This window comes from Rattus rattus, chromosome 4 (assembly GCF_011064425.1).
Source record: "Rattus rattus isolate New Zealand chromosome 4, Rrattus_CSIRO_v1, whole genome shotgun sequence".
NCBI classification, from domain to species: domain Eukaryota; kingdom Metazoa; phylum Chordata; class Mammalia; order Rodentia; family Muridae; genus Rattus; species Rattus rattus.
In genome coordinates this window covers 169,409,051-169,411,785 of record NC_046157.1, presented here as the reverse complement: position 1 = coordinate 169,411,785, position 2,735 = coordinate 169,409,051, and the positions used below count along the sequence as shown (strand labels likewise).

General features: G+C 43.4%; 1 pseudogene; it reads left to right on the top strand.

Annotated features, from left to right (window-relative positions):
• Positions 1-1,544: 1,544 nt before the first annotated feature.
• Positions 1,545-1,669, top strand: LOC116899878 (annotated as a pseudogene).
• Positions 1,670-2,735: the final 1,066 nt, after the last annotated feature.

The following is a 2,735-nucleotide window of genomic DNA, read 5'->3' as shown; positions in this document are numbered from 1 at the left end:
TTAATTTTTGCTCCATGTAACCTTTAAATTTACTTTTGTGATGGCCATTTAGACTCATAAGTTATTTAGAAGTTCATTGCTCAGAGTATCAGTGTTGGAAACGATGCAGTGGGAGGAGCTGCAGCTGAAACTGTTTACTCTGTACTGTTGTGTGAAAACATTCCTGTGAAACTCGGGATGCTGGATATTATATTGATATTGACACATATCAGCACGATCCGAACATAGGAGGACATCATCACATAAAAGACTACAGATGTTCATTTCATTTTTAATTTAATTCCTTAGTACTTGAAGTATAGTTATGGATTGTTTTAAAACATTTAAATTTAATGATGCTTGTTTTCTCCTCAGTAGGGCTGCCTTTACTCATTTTTTAGGAGTGTTGGAAAACAACCTGTATTCTGTTATTGTTCAATGTAATCTTTAACATGTCTTGACTAGATTTTTCTTGATTGGTGATGATATTTATCTATATTTTTAAAATCTTTCTGTCTAGTTATTCATATAATAATTGTAATGAATAAAATAATACATTTCTTAGTTCTACAAAGTTAAACTTTTTTCCAACATAATATTGTTATTATTTCACAATTTTATACAGTCCACCCCAATCACACTAGCTTTCCATCCTTCCCAGGTCTACCCTCCCAGCCTTGTGCCTTCCCCCAAGAAAGCAAAAGCAGAAAACCCACCAAGTCTTGTTTGTGTGGCCGATATACTCATTGGAGCAGGGTCCAACTCTCGGAGATCAGACCCTTAAAGAAGTGAGTCCTTCTTGATGCTCAATTCCACCTGTCACACCTGACCTCTACCAGAAGCCATTGACTGTGGAGAGCTGTTCTTTGGCATCTGTTTTGTAGTTTGTAAGGCCTCCTTCAGTGGCTTCCTATCTGGGATGACTTCTTGTGGTTGTTGTTGTTGTTGTTGTTGTTGTTGTTGTTGATGTTGATGTTGTTGTTGTTGTTGTTGTTTGGTTTGGAATAGGGATAGGTTATCTCAGTAGCCTTCAACGTTTCTTATTCCCAGTTAGGAGCCTGCGGTCATCCACACCACCATAAAAGAAGCTTTCTTGGACATAGAGATTTGAGCTACATGGATTATAGACTTCCATATGTTTTCCGGAGGCAGCTCAAATCATGACTCCAACCTAGTTTCTGGCTTACTCTTTTTCAGTGAATTTAGCTACATTAATATAGCTATATATCAATATAGGGTTATCTTGAATTTAAGGCAATGTCTAAATTCAAAGCCTAGCTGTGCTTTTTCATACATAAAAGGCATCTGTTGTTGACTGAACATCTAAGAAGCTGGAGGAACATCTATTCAGTGGCACAATGAGAGGGTGATAAAGGAAGAACAAAGAGAAAATTCAGAAATTGTTTAATTTCTATCACAATAGTGAGGTCTTCTCTAACTTGGACCGTGTCTTATGAAGGATCTACAAATGAAAGAGCTTTTATAAATGGACTATAAAAAGTAAATAGTAAAGACAAAGAGTTAAAAAAAGAAAGAAAGAAAGAAAGAAAGAAAGGTAAAATGTGCCTGTCCCTAGAAGCATTTCAGGTGTAGCTTCTATGTCACATGGGCATCAGTAGGTGGCAGAGAAGACAGGGGCCATGTCTATCCTCTGACCTATAAACATCTGTATGATTAGTAGCCCTAACATTCCCTGATGAAAGCAAGCCTAAGATGACCACAAGTCCAGTGATAGGCAGACCAGGATAGACTACCAGGACAGGGGAGCAGGCCGAGACTAAAGAACCTCTCTCAGACTGCTGGTGGGGCAAAGTTGAACAACCAAGCCCTCACAAGGGCCACTCAAGATGGTCTGTGCAGAGCCAGCCTGATATGACCCAAAGCAGACCATGCCTGAGATGAGTCCTGCCTAGTACCAAAATTCACAGGCAGGGCATAGCCTTCTGAGACCATTCTGGGACAACCCCCAGACACTCAAAGACTAAGCGTGCCTCTAAGGAGAGCAAAGTGAAACGTGGAGAAATGGAAAAAAAAAAAAAAGAAGGATGTGGGCACAATGAAGAGATGCAGAACTGGAGACTCAAAAGTAGTAGGAACACGGGATGCCAACTTTTCACCTGGGACCATAGTAGGGTTCTGGTCTATGCTGTGAGGGGGCCATGTCTGGGTCCATGGCCCTGCAGCAGCAACAGGGGTCTAGAACCACAAAGAGCCAGATGATGTCTCCTGGTCTGAATTTCCATAGTGATATGTAGATTTCTGAGGGGCTGTACAAGGAGCCCAGCCCTCCTTACCTGGGCTGGCCTGGGGCACGAGATCAGGAGAGATGACCCTGCCCCTAGCAAAGGCAGTGTTTGAGGTGTCCTTCATGTGACCCATCTCCCTCACCCTGTCACCCCACCCCACCCCAACCCATCCCCTGTTCCTGTTGTGGAAGTTACAGGAAGGCCTTGGAATACAAGTGTGGGAGATTTGGAAGGAAGGATATCCTCCTCCCCTAACCTTCCCTATCTGCAGCAGGCAGAGACTTGCCCCTGGGGACAAGGTGGCAGGGGGACTTGCTGGCCTGCCCCCTGGGAACTATAGCACTTGGTAGCAGCACTCTGCAGCAGCTCAGCACCAGAACACTAGAGCTGGTCCTGGATGCAGCCTATGTAAGTCAGGTGCCTGAGAGCATGAGAGCAGGACAGCCAGTGGGCTGAGCAGCTCAGATCCCTCTCCGATCCAGATCCAGGGCTTTGGATTTGCCCACCCTA